This window comes from Accipiter gentilis, chromosome W (genome assembly GCF_929443795.1).
Source record: "Accipiter gentilis chromosome W, bAccGen1.1, whole genome shotgun sequence".
Taxonomy (NCBI): Eukaryota; Metazoa; Chordata; class Aves; order Accipitriformes; family Accipitridae; genus Astur; species Astur gentilis.
Genome location: NC_064918.1, coordinates 13,005,805 through 13,019,071, shown reverse-complemented (window position 1 = coordinate 13,019,071; position 13,267 = coordinate 13,005,805). Strand labels below are relative to the sequence as shown.

Here is a 13,267-nt window from a genome sequence, read left to right as displayed (position 1 = left end):
CACTTAAAGGAAACCCTACAGAATCAGGAAGCGAGTAAAAATCCACCTGCGAGAAAACAGCCCCCAGATACCACTGTTCAACATGAACAAATTATATCTAGCATATACCCTCCATTGCCTCCATCTATGCCTGGGTCACCTGAAGAGCATGAAGAGGGGCTGGAGCTCACTTTGCAGCAGTTGCAGTCAGTAATAGAAAAGCTGGCACAGTTGGAGGCTGCTGTGAAGCGAGAAAAACCGCCAGCCGTATCCTTTGATGCACCCCCTCCTCCTCTTCCCCCCCCCCCTTCCTCCTCCTCCTCCTTCAAACCCTTTTTTACCTCTGCCCCCTCCTTGTCCTGCACCTATACCTCTGCCTTCTCCACCTCCCAGGGAACCGATCCCCAACTTTCCAGAAACAACAGACCCCCGGAATAGATGGTGGGGAATTATTCGCGATGCCTTAATTGAGGGAGAAATCATAACAGCTCCCACAGTGTTTCTGGTTATTGCTGGGGCTGGGGGTGGACCTAATCAATGGGTTCCATTTGATTGGAAAATCATAAAAGAAGCAAAGGTTGCAATTGCTCAGTATGGTTTAAAATCTCCTTTTACGCAGGCAGTTTTGTCTCATATATTTTTTGGGTCAACTTTAACTCCACATGATTCATGAATGCTTGCTAAAACCTTGTTGTCGCCGTCACAACGGTTATATTTTTTTCCATAGGTGGCAGGAACTCTGCGATGATGCAGAGGCAGAAAATAGGGGACGTCAACAAAATGATCCCTTATCACAATGTACTGCTCAAACGCTGATGGGCTCTGGACCATTTTCAAATGCCACTTGGCAAGCTCAATTTGATATTCAAGTTTTAATGCAATCACAGGAATTGGCGTTTAAAGCTTTCCAAAGCATACCCGAGCAAGGAAAAGTTTCTCCTTCCTATGTTAATATTCAACAGGGAGAATCTGAACCGTTTGCTCAGTTTATAGACAGACTGCATACCACATTGCAATCTCACGCAGATCTTGATAGTAACATGAAGGTTAAGTTGCTTGATCAGTTGGCATTTGAAAATGCAAATGCGAAAACAAAGCGAGTATTGTGCATGTTACCTCGAGGCGTTACTGTTAGTGAGATGTTAGAAGCTTGCGACCGTATGGGTAAACAAGGGAAAACTGCTCTTTTTGCTTCTGCATTTGCTGCAGCAGTGCAACCTCTGCTACAAAACAAAAGCAGGGAAAGGCCAGGAGAAAATAAATGTTTTAATTGTGGAAAGCCAGGGCATTTTAAGGTGCAATGTAAAGTTTATGGTAAAGTGTCTGGTGAAACACCATGTGATCGATGTAGGAAAAGAGGCCACATGGCTAAAGAATGTAAATCGAAGTATCATGGCACTGGCAGAGTTTTGGGAAACTTCCAACTGAGCGTGAGATCTCCGCGCGCTAACGACACAAATACAGGGTGTCTGGACAGCATCCCCTCCGCCACAGCAGGAAGTGCCAGAGTGGACGTGGCAACTGCAGTAGAAGTAACTTTGTTGGACACAAAGGTGCGTTGCATTCCATCAAACATGAAAGGACCTCTTGGTCATGGATTATGTGCGATATTGTTGGGGCGATCGTCAACATCTCAAGAGGGGATTTTTGTCTTACCAGGAGTAATTGATGCTGATTACACTGGTGTGATCATGATCATGGTCCAAACAATAACGCCACCCATGAATATTGCGAAAGGTGCACACATAATGCAGTTAGTTCCGTTTGAATCCTGAGTACCAAAATCTGGTGAACTCTGTGAGGAGATACAGGTTTTGGATCCTTTGGTTCAGCTGCAGTGCTATTGGCCTTAAATATTCAAAAGTCAAAACCAGAGGAGACAGTGAGAATTATGGGACCAAAAAACGAAACCATTGTTTTAAAAATGATCATTGATACGGGAGCAGATGTTACCGTAATTCCCAGAAGTAAATGGCCTAATGAATGGCAGCTAATACACACCACTGAAGGGATTTATGGAATTGGTGGGATGCAATCCACTAGTGTGAGCAAAGACCATTTAAATTTCTGTTTTTCTGATGGCTCTGAGGTGAAAACACGACCATATGTTTTGAACGTTCCCATCGCATTGATTGGGCGGGATATCTTGAGTCAACTGGGTGCAAGGCTGACAACTCAGGGTTTTTAATTGCGGCCATTGAAGGACAGCCAGTACTAAAACTGAGGTGGAAAACTGAAACACCAGTATGGGTTGACCAATGGCCGCTCAATGCAGAAAAGCTGTCCCAAGATCCAAGAGTTAGTACAAGAGCAGCTAGAGGCAGGACATATAGTTCCCTCTACTAGCCCATGGAATACCCCATTTTTTACCATCCCAAAGAAAAATGGGAAATGGCGTTTGTTGCATGATCTACGTGCGATCTATGCAGTAATGCATGATATGGGAGCCTTACAACCTGGATTGCCCTCCCCGGTAATGAAACCTGTAGATTGAAACATTTTGATTATTGATCTGAAAGACTGTTTTTTTACTATTGTCGTGGTTTCAGCCCAGCCGGTAACAAAGGACCACGCAGCCGCTCGCTCACTCCTCCCACCCCCCTCTGGTGGGATAGGGAGGAGACGGAGGAGAGAAAGGAAAAAAACCCAAAACCTGGAACCTCGAGGGTTGAGATAAGGGCAGTTTAAAGGGACAACACACACACACACACACAAAAATGTTACAACAACAACAACGGTACTAATGAAAGAGTATACAAAAAGAGTGATGCACAGTGCAACTGCTCACCACCCGGAACCCAACGCTCCGCCACTTCCCCCACCGAAAGTTGAGACCACTGCCCCCAGCCCGCTCCCCATTTATATACTGAGCATGATGTCACATGGTATGGAATAGCTCCTTGGCTAGTTCAGGTCAGCTGCCCCGGCTATGCCCCCCACCTCCCAGGTTCCTGTAAAAATTAACTCTATCCCAGCTGAACCCAGGACATTATCCACCCCTTATTCTATACCATCTACATCATGCCCAGATCCTACATTTTCCAATCAACCACTACCACTTTCCTTGTCTTATATATAAGTATATGGACAACCTCCTACCACACACACACACAAATAGTATGCCCTTAGTCGATGGGCTATCCCTCTAATGTGTCCATCAATTTTATTTAGTCCATGACTCTGGGGCTCCCTCTGTTGTAACAGTTCTTCAGGATAAGAGAGAGATGGTGTGTGGTGTTAGGTTGTTGCATGCTGCCTCTGGAGCTTGCAGCTGGTACATTTGGTGCAATCCACACCATTGGTCTGCAGGTCAAAGATGTTGATCTTGAGGAAATCGCTGGGCGCCAGTTCAAGTGCTATCGCTGTTGTACTTGGCTCAGTTTCAAAAGTCCATCCTGCAGTCATTTGGGTAATTCTTACAGTAATACCCTTGATATGGCATATAGACACTATAGATACAATGACATGCATTGGCAAGTTATTTAGCAGTTAAATATCATACAGTCCAATTCACTGGCTATTCTCTCCCAAAATCAAATCTCCCTGAGGTACACATCGAACTTCCCCATCCTTCTGCATCACCCACCAGGTGTACCCAGGTCCCTGAGTAAAAACAACCCCTTGAATGGGTTTGCCTCTGCTTGAGGGAGGACTAACCCAGACTGTCTTTCCTAACATGCTCCTCATGCGCACTACAGGGACTCTATCTCGTTCTACAGTATGTGGAAGTCTTGGTTGGGTGGGGCCAGCCCAATTGGCAGATCCTCTAGTATTAACTAACCAGGTGGCTTTTGTTAAATGTGTATCCCAATGCTTGAAAGTTCCACCCCCCCCATTGCTCTCAATGTAGTTTTCAGCAGTCCATTGTACCGTTCGATTTTTCCAGAGGCTGGTGCGTGATAAGGGATGTGATATACCCACTCAATGCCATGTTCTTTGGCCCAGGTGTCTATGAGGTTGTTTCAGAAGTGAGTCCCATTGTCCGACTCGATTCTTTCTGGGATGCCGTGTTGCCATAAAATTTTCTCTTTAAGACTCAGGATAGTGTTCTGGGCAGTGGCATGGGACACAGGGTATGTTTCCAGCCATCCAGTGGTTGCTTCCACCATTGTAAGCACATGGCACTTGCCTTGGCGGGTTTGTGGTAGTGTGATATAGTCTGCCAGGCCTCCCACTGTTTATATTTCAGCCATCGCCCTCCATGCGACAGGGGTTTTTGCTGCTTGGCTTGCTTAATTGCAGCACATGTTTCACATTCATGGATGACCTGCGCGATAGTGTCCATGGTCAAGTCCACCCCTCGATCTCGAGCCCATCTATATGTTGCATCTCTTCCCTGATGGCCTGAGGTATCGTGGTCCCACTGAGCCATAAATAGCTCACCCCTACGTTGCCAGTCCAGGTCCACCTGAGACACTTCAATCTTGGCGGCCTGATCTGCCTGCTGGTTGTTTTGATGTTCTTCAGTGGCCCGACTCTTGGGTACATGAGCATCTACGTGACGTTCTTTTCCAATTAGCTTCTCTATCTGAACAGCAATATCTTGCCACAGTGCGGCAGCCCAGATGGGTTTACCTCTGCGCTGCCAATTGCCCTTCTTCCACTGCTGTAGCCACCCCCATAGGGCATTTGCCACCATCCATGAGTCAGTATAGAGATAGAGCACTGGCCACTTTTATCTTTCAGCAATGTCTAACGCTAGCTGGATGGCTTTCACCTCTGCAAACTGACTCGATTCACCTTCTCCTTCAGCAGTTTCTGCGACTAGTCGTGTAGGACTCCATACAGCAGCCTTCCACCTCCGATGTTTTCCCACAATGCGACAGGACCCATCAGTGAACAGGGCATATTGCCTCTCATTTTCTGGCAGTTTATTATACAGCGGGGCCTCTTCAGCCCGTGTCACCTCCTCCTCTGGCGACATTCCAAAATCTTTGCCTTCTGGCCAGTCCATGATCACTTCCACAATTCATGGGCGACTGGGGTTTCCTATGCAAGCTCGTTGTGTGATAAGTGCGGCCCACTTACTCCACGTGACGTCAGTCGCGTGATGTGTAGAGGAGACTTTCCCTTTGAACATCCAGCCCAGCACTGGCAGTCGGGGTGCTAAGAGGAGCTGTGTTTCAGTACCAACCACTTCTGAGGTGGCTCAAACTCCTTCATATGCTGCCAAGATCTCTTTTTCAGTTGGAGTATAGCGAGCCTCGGATCCTTGATATCCCCGATTCCAAAATCCCAGAGTTTGGCCTCGGGTCTCCCCAGGTGCTTTCTGCCAAAGGCTCCAGGTAGGGCCATTCTCCCCAGCTGCAGTATAGAGCACATTTTTAATATCTTGTCCTCTCCGGACTGGCCCAAGAGCTACTTGCATGAACAATCTCCCGCATAATTTGTTCAAAGGCTTGTCGTTGTTCAGGCCCCCATTTAAAATCATTCTTCTTCCAAGTAACTTGATGGAGAGGGCTTACAATCAGACTGTAATTTGGAATATGCATTCTCCAAAAGCCCACACCACCTAAGAAAGCCTGTGTTTCCTTTTTATTAGTCAGTGGAGACATAGCTGCTATTTTGTTGATCACGTGTATTGGGATCTGATGATGTCCATCTTGCCATTTTATTCCTAAGAACTGGATCTCCTGCGCAGGTCCCTTGACCTTACTTTCTTTTATGGCAAAACCAGCCTTCAAAAGGATTTGCATTATTTTCTTCCCTTTCTCAAAAACTTCTTCTGCCCTGTTGCCCCATGCGATGATGTCATCAATATATTGCAGGTGCTCTGGAGCTTCACCTTTTTCTAGTGCAGCCTGGATCAGTCCATGGCAAATGGTGGGGCTGTGTTTCCACCCCTGGGGCAGTCGATTCCAGGTGTACTGGACGCCCCTCCAAGTGAAAGCAAACCGAGGCCTGCACTCCGCTGCCAAAGGAATGGAGAAAAATGCATTAGCAATGTCAATTGTGGCATACCACTTAGCTGCCTTTGATTCCAGTTCATATTGAAGCTCTAACATATCTGGCACAGCAGCGCTCAGCGGTGGCGTGACTTCATTCAGCCCACGATAATCTACTGTTAGTCTTCATTCCCCATTGGATTTCTGCACTGGCCATATGGGACTATTAAAGGGTGAGTGAGTCTTGCTGATCACTCCTTGGCTCTCCAATTGGCAAATCAGCTTATGGATGGGGATCAGGGAGTCTCAGTTGGTGCGATATTGCTGCCGGTGCACTGTTGTGGTAGCAATTGGCACCTGTTGTTCTTCAACCTTCAGCAACCCCACAGCCGAAGGGTCTTGGGAGAGACCAGGCAGGGTAGACAGCTGTATAGCAAAATGATTATCCTGATCCCTCTCCCAGAGGTGATAAATGTAACCGCAGGCAGTACATAGAGCATATAGGAACTTATACAATGCCACCATGTGAACAAATGAACCAACATTGTGACTAGCAGCTATTTAACTAATGTAAGAAATGCATTTGACAAATTTGTTTCAACATGCTCTGGCCAGATCTGTCGTTATCTCAACCCTTCGAAAAATAATCTGTGATGTGAGTTGTATGTTGTAGGAAGTAATGTAGCAGGAATGACTTGAACCGATGAAGAGTGAGTTTCGCAAGGATGCAGACGAGTGCAATGATGACCCAAACCAGGCCGGTGTTGGTGCCCAAAAATCAAACATGCTGATTCTACTGTCCTGACCACCCATCTTGACAGATGGGGCCCAAGTCATAGCCTGTTTGTGAACGTCTGGAGCAGTGGAAGAAGGCCATGGAATGGGAGAGTAATATCTATCTGTTAAAGGACAGGGGATAGTAGTTAATGAGAATGTATAACTTGGTGTCCTGGGTTCAGCTGGGATAGAGTTAATTTTTACAGGAACCTGGGAGGTGGGGGCATAGCCGGGGCAGCTGACCTGAACTAGCCAAGGAGCTATTCCATACCATGTGACATCCTGCCCAGTATATAAATGGGGAGCGGGCCGGGAGGTGCTCTCTGTTTTTTCGGTGGGGGAAGTGGCGGAGCGTCGGGTCCCGGGTGGTGAGCAGTTGCACTGTGCATCACTCTTTTTGTATACTTTTTTTCATTAGTGCCGTTGTTGTTGTTGTAATCTCTTTTGTGTTTGTCCCAGTAAACTGCCTTTATCTCAACCCTCGAGGTTCCAGTTTCTTTTCCTTTTCTCTCCTCCGTCTCCTCCCCATCCCACCGGAGGGGGGCGGAGGAGTGAGCGAGCGGCTGCGTGGTCCTTTGTTACCGGCTGGGCTGAAACCACGACAGTCCTTTTTGGCGCCCAACGTGGGGCAGAAGGGTTGAGATAACGACAGATCTGGCCAGAGCGTGTTGAAACAAATTTGCCAAACGCATTTCTTAGATATATAGATGTTAGTCACAATGTTGTTTCATTTGTTTACATGGTGGCGTTTTGTAAGCTCTTATATGCTCTATGTATTGCCTGTAGTTGCGTATCTCATCTCTGGGAGAGTGATTGGGATTATCATTTTGCTGTACTGGGCAATGTCGACTTATGAAATGATTACATCACTGGTCATGAGGTTAAGCTGGTATCTGTATGAGGCAGTGATATCATTTCCATACTTTGGGCGCCTTCTGTCGGATTTTATTGGTAATTACACCCAATCCATGGGGAAATTAGGGGGGGATACCTCCCCCCGTCCGTTCACCTCCCTCTTCTCCTTCCGACTAATTACAACAGCTTTTGAGAATTTTGAATATCCTTGGGATGCGCAAGCCAGTGTGCTGTTAGTGCTATGCCTCCTGAATATGTTTCAGGTCTTGTTTAGGGCTACAAAAACGCTCTTTAAGAGTACCACTCAGAGATCTCCCCCAAAGCTGGATACTCATGGGTGGCACGGCATGTGGGAGCATATGGGCAAGTATCTAGAGAACTTCTCACCGCCAGTGACTTGGAAGTTCACTCCCGAACAACTACAGAATCCTTATGAAGTGACAGAATATTTGAAAGAAAAATGCTGTGGCTATTCCAAAGACATACAACTCGCTGCACTGTGCTGGGCTCTGGCCAATATCTACCAAACACTGCTTGATATTATGCAGCACCCTCGGGGGGAAAAGGGGGAAAAGATGCAAAACAGGACAACATGTACCGTGGCTACCCAAACCCTGACAACAGACACCGTGGCTGCCCCTACCCCGACAACAAGCACCATGGCTGCCCCTACCACGACAACAGGTACCATGACTACCCCTACCCCGGTGACAGACACTGCAGCTGAACCAGAGAACCAGCCTGTGCCAGTATCAGTCGCCCCTGTACAGAAAAAGAAACACACAAAGAAATCAGTTCGCTTAGCGAGAGATGAAGATGAACCAGGGTCATCGCGAGAACAGGAGGTAGAGGCAGAACCTGAAATAATTACCCGATCTCTATCCATGAGTGAGTTGCGTGACATGCGAAAAGATTTTAGCCGCCACCCAGGTGAGCACATTGTTACCTGGCTGCTCCGATGCTGGGATAGCGGGGCTAGTAGTGTGGAATTAGAGGGTAAGGAAGCCAAGCAGCTGGGATCTCTGTCTAGGGAAGGGGGCATCGACAAGGCGATTGGGAGAAAAACACAAGTCCTCAGCCTCTGGAGGCGACTTTTGTTAGGTGTAAAGGAAAGATACCCCTTCAGGGATGAAGTTACATGTCACCAAGGCAAGTGGACCACCATGGAGAGAGGTATTCAGTACCTGAGAGAATTAGCCGTGCTGGAGGTGATTTACAATGATCCAGAAAATGCGCAGTCACCCACAGATCCAGATGAAGTCCAATGCACACAACCCATGTGGCGGAAGTTTCTACGAAGTGCACCACCAACCTATGCCAACTCATTGGCAGTAATGTCCTGGAGAGAAGGCTATGGACAAACGGTGGATGAATTGGCTGTCCAACTCCGGCAATACGAAGGGAGTCTCTCTTCCTCCCTACGGGCCTGTGTCTCAGCTGTGGAGGAGTTGTCCCGAGAGTTCCAGCAATTCAAAGTGGATCTGTCCTCCTCCTCACCTGTACAGGCCCGCATCGCAGTTATTGGGAGTAAGCGTTCCTCTGCCCAAGAGAGAGGAGAGAGAAAGTACACTCGACGGGCTAACCTGTGGTTTTACCTGCGTGACCATGGAGAGGACATGAGGAAGTGGGATGGAAAACCCACTTCAGTCTTGGATGCACGGGTACAGGAGTTGCGAGAAAAAGCAACCAGAAAAGAGAATTCTTGGAAAACTGCTGCTCCAGTTTCCCGTGAGCAGTCCCCCAGACGCAGTAGATGGGCTGATCTCATTTCTGATCCCCTTGAAGGGACTTCCGATTTACGTGTGCAGAAAGTGAGTAACGGATGTTCTAACCAGGATTAGAGGGGCCCTGCCTCCAGCCAGGTGGAGGAGAGGGACAACCGAGTCTACTGGACAGTGTGGATTCGATGGCCTGGCACATCAGACCCACAGGAATATAAGGCTCTAGTGGACACTGGTGCACAATGTACCCTAATGCCATCTAGTTATAAAGGGGCAGAACCCATCTGTATCTCTGGTGTGACAGGGGGATCCCAAGAACTAACCGTATTGGAAGCTGAAATGAGACTAACCGGGAATGAGTGGCATAAACACCCCATTGCGACTGGCCCAGAGGCCCCGTGCATCCTTGGTATAGATTATCTCAGGAGGGGGTATTTCAAGGACCCAAAAGGGTACCGTTGGGCCTTTGGTATAGCTGCATTGGAGACGGAGGAGATTGAACAGCTGTCTACCCTGCCGGGTCTCTCCCAAGACCCTTCGGTTGTGGGGTTGCTGAAGGTTGAAGAACAACAGGTGCCAATTGCTACCACGACGGTGCACCGGCGACAATATCGCACCAACCGAGACTCCCTGATCCCAATCCATAAGCTGATTTGCCAACTGGAGAGCCAAGGAGTGATCAGCAAGACTCACTCACCCTTTAATAGTCCCATATGGCCCGTGCAGAAATCCAATGGGGAATGGCGACTAACAGTAGATTATCGTGGGCTGAATGAAGTCACGCCACCGCTAAGCGCTGCTGTGCCAGATATGTTAGAGCTTCAATATGAACTGGAATCAAAGGCAGCTAAGTGGTATGTCACAATTGACATTGCTAATGCATTTTTCTCCATTCCCTTGGCAGCGGAGTGCAGGCCTCAGTTTGCTTTCACTTGGAGGGGCGTCCAGTACACCTGGAATCGACTGCCCCAGGGGTGGAAACACAGCCCCACCATTTGTCATGGACTGATCCAGGCTGCACTAGAAAAAGGTGAAGCTCCAGAGCACCTGCAATATATTGATGACATCATCGTATGGGGCAACACGGCAGAAGAAGTTTTTGAGAAAGGGAAGAAAATAATCCAAATCCTTTTGAAGGCTGGTTTTGCCATAAAAGAAAGTAAGGTCAAGGGACCTGCGCAGGAGATCCAGTTCTTAGGAGTAAAATGGCAAGATGGGCGTCGTCAGATCCCTGTGGACGTCATCAACAAAATAGCAGCTATGTCCTCACCGACTAATAAAAAGGAAACACAGGCTTTCTTAGGTGTTGTGGGTTTTTGGAGAATGCATATTCCAAATTACAGTCAAATTGTAAGCCCTCTCTACCAAGTTACTCGGAAGAAGAACGATTTTAAATGGGGGCCTGAGCAACGACAAGCCTTTGAACAGATTAAGCAGGAGATTGTTCACGCAGTAGCTCTTGGGCCAGTCCGGACAGGACAAGATATTAAAAATATGCTCTACACTGCAGCTGGGGAGAATGGCCCTACCTGGAGCCTTTGGCAGAAAGCACCTGGGGAGACCCGTGGCCGACCTCTGGGGTTTTGGAGTCGGGGATATCGAGGATCCGAGGCTCGCTATACTCCAACTGAAAAAGAGATCTTGGCAGCATATGAAGGAGTTCGAGCCGCCTCAGAAGTGGTTGGTACTGAAACACAGCTCTTCTTAGCACCTCGACTGCCAGTGCTGGGCTGGATGTTCAAAGGGAAAGTTTCCTCTACGCATCACGCGACTGACGCCACGTGGAGTAAGTGGATCGCACTGATCACACAGCGAGCTCGCATAGGAAACCCCGGTCGCCCAGGAATGTTAGAAGTGATCACGGACTGGCCAGAAGGCAAAGATTTTGGAATGTCGCCAGAGAAAGAGGTGACACGGGCCGAAGAAGCCCCGCTGTATAATAAACTGCCAGAAAATGAGAGGCAATATGCCCTGTTCACTGATGGGTCCTGTCGCATTGTGGGAAAACATCGAAGGTGGAAGGCTGCTGTATGGAGTCCTACACGACTAGTCGCAGAAACTGCTGAAGGAGAAGGTGAATCGAGTCAGTTTGCAGAAGTGAAAGCCATCCAGCTAGCGTTAGACATTGCTGAAAGAGAAAAGTGGCCAGTGCTCTATCTCTATACTGACTCGTGGATGGTGGCAAATGCCCTATGGGGGTGGCTACAGCAATGGAAGAAGGGCAACTGGCAGCGCAGAGGTAAACCCATCTGGGCTGCCGCACTGTGGCAAGATATCGCTGTTCGGATAGAGAAGCTAGTGGTAAAAGTACGTCACGTAGATGCTCATGTACCCAAGAGTCGAGCCACTGAAGAACATCAAAACAACCACCAGGCAGATCAGGCCGCCAAGATTGAAGTGTCTCAGGTGGACCTGGACTGGCAACGTAGAGGTGAGCTATTTATGGCTCAGTGGGCCCACGATACCTCAGGCCATCAGGGAAGAGATGCAACATATAGATGGGCTCGAGATCGAGGGGTGGACTTGACCATGGACACTATCTCACAGGTCATCCATGAATGTGAAACATGTGCTGCAATTAAGCAAGCCAAGCGGCAAAATCCCCTGTCGCATGGAGGACGATGGCTGAAATATAAACAGTGGGAGGCCTGGCAGATTGACTATATCACACTCCCACGAACACGCCAAGGCAAGTGCCATGTGCTTACAATGGTGGAAGCAACCACTGGGTGGCTGGAAACATACCCTGTGTCCCATGCCACTGCCCAGAACACTATCCTGGGCCTTGAAGAGAAAATTTTATGGCAACACGGCACCCCAGAAAGAATCGAGTCGGACAACGGGACTCACTTCCGAAACAACCTCGTAGACACCTGGGCCAAAGAACATGGCATTGAGTGGGTGTATCACATCCCTTATCACGCACCAGCCTCCGGAAAAATTGAACGGTACAATGGACTGCTGAAAACTACATTGAGAGCGATGGGGGGTGGAACTTTCAAGCATTGGGATACACATTTAACAAAAGCCACCTGGTTAGTTAATACTAGAGGATCCGCCAATCGGGCTGGCCCCGCCCAACCAAGAGATCCACATACTGTAGAAGGGGATAAAGTCCCTGTAGTGCGCATGAGGAGTATGTTAGGAAAGACAGTCTGGGTTAGTCCTCCCTCAAGCAGAAGCAAACCCATTCAAGGGGTTGTTTTTGCTCAAGGACCTGGGTACACCTGGTGGGTGATGCAGAAGGATGGGGAGGTTCGATGTGTACCTCAGGGAGATTTGATTTTGGGAGAGAATAGCCAGTGAATTGGGCTGTATGATATTTAACTGCTAAATAACCTGCCAATGCATGTCATTGTATCTATAGTGTCTATATGCCATATCAAGGGTATTATTGTGAGAATTATCCAAATGACTACAGGATGGACTTTTGAAACTGAGCCAAGTACAACAGCGATAGAACTTGAACTGGCACCCACCAATTTCCTCAAGATCAACATCTTTGACCTGCAGACCAGGGGCATGAGTTGCACCAAATGTACTAGCCACAAGTTCCAGAGGCAGCGTACAACAACCCAACATCTCACACCATCTCTCTCTTATCCTGAAGAACTGTTACAACAGATAGAGCCCCAAAATTGATGGACACATTAGAGGGATAGCCCATAGGCTAAAGGAACACCGTGTGTGTGTGTGCGAGGTCAGGGGGTGGAGTCCATATACTTATATATAAGACAAGGAAAGTTGTAGTGGTTGATTGGAAAAAAATAAAAAAAAGTAAGATCTGGGCATGATGTAGATGGTATAGAATAAGGGGTGGATAATGTCCTGGGTTCAGCTGGGATAGAGTTAATTTTTACAGGAACCTGGGAGGTGGGGGCATAGCCGGGGCAGCTGACCTGAACTAGCCAAGGAGCTATTCCATACCATGTGACATCCTGCCCAGTATATAAATGGGGAGCGGGCCGGGGGGTGCTCTCTGTTTTTTCGGTGGGGGAAGTGGCGGAGCGTCGGGTCCCGGGTGGTGAGCAGTTGCACTGTGCATCACTC

General features: G+C 48.1%; 1 protein-coding gene across 1 annotated transcript in view; it reads left to right on the top strand.

The window, feature by feature from the left end:
• LOC126035366 (uncharacterized protein K02A2.6-like) overlaps positions 1–12,709 on the top strand; it is a 146,358-nt gene extending 133,649 nt beyond the window's left edge. Inside the window, exon 2 of the mRNA XM_049793903.1 lies at positions 12,585–12,709. The gene's annotated coding sequence lies outside the window, so the exon portion shown is untranslated. The remainder of the gene's footprint in view (positions 1–12,584) is intronic.
• The last annotated feature ends 558 nt before the right edge of the window (positions 12,710–13,267 follow it).